General features: G+C 35.4%; 1 long non-coding RNA gene across 1 annotated transcript; it reads left to right on the plus strand.

The window, feature by feature from the left end:
• Positions 1-6: 6 nt before the first annotated feature.
• LOC106322031 lies at positions 7-600 on the plus strand. Its single transcript, XR_001266197.1, has 2 exons — positions 7-255; positions 370-600. It is a non-coding gene; the product is annotated as an uncharacterized LOC106322031 (long non-coding RNA).
• The last annotated feature ends 271 nt before the right edge of the window (positions 601-871 follow it).

The raw sequence follows: 871 nt of genomic DNA on the forward strand, positions 1-871 counted from the left end.
TTTTTTTGTCCAACATGATGAATTATAGAAAATTGTGAGTTCACGGATGAACCGTGTGAAAAGTTTGGTGATGGCCCATATATGTTTCACTTTTTTCAGCTTCAATCTATCTGTTGATATCTCAGTATCTGACTATGAAAGAATTTGAAGCTTCGAATTCATTTTTAAGACTCATGAGGTGGTGTCTGTAGATCATACGTGTGGTGGAAACCGGCTATGAAAAACTTCTACTTTGGCTACTATTAGTAATCTTCAGTGAGTGTGAATGCTTATAAAAAGAAACCTTCACTTGACTTAGCTCTTGGATTAAGAGATCCTTTGTGTATTTGTACATACAGTGTGATGATTGATTGCATTTGTTGAATTAAGGTTGCAGAGTGATTGACTGTTGATGGAATATTGGAGAGCTGGGAAAAGACTAAGCGGGTTATAATGGAAGCTTGGGAAGAAGAAGATAAAGATGCTTATGGTTGGATTAAAAAGGACTCGACAACTTGGATTGGTGACAATAGGTATGTCTTCGAGATCAATTCCTAAAGGACACAAGTTTTGAGACCTATATTGTCAAAACAACATGTCATATAGTCACAGTTTCATCTTCTCTTGCACTATACCTTCATAGATTTGATATATATTCTACTATATTTGCATATTATATTGAGGAGTTTCAGATGCATTGAAATTTGCTACCTCTAAGCTTTACATTGTTACCACACTGTAATGTATGAACTCGCTATTAATAGCTGAACTTGGTTAGTATGGGTGAGGAAATTGCAAGGCCTCTTTGTATAAGCATTACTTTGTGAAATATCATGTGTAATCATGCCATCAGAAAGGATTTATGGTTTGAGCACATGTCGGTATAAGTATC

This window comes from Brassica oleracea, unplaced genomic scaffold, assembly GCF_000695525.1.
Source record: "Brassica oleracea var. oleracea cultivar TO1000 unplaced genomic scaffold, BOL UnpScaffold05170, whole genome shotgun sequence".
Classification (NCBI taxonomy): domain Eukaryota; kingdom Viridiplantae; phylum Streptophyta; class Magnoliopsida; order Brassicales; family Brassicaceae; genus Brassica; species Brassica oleracea.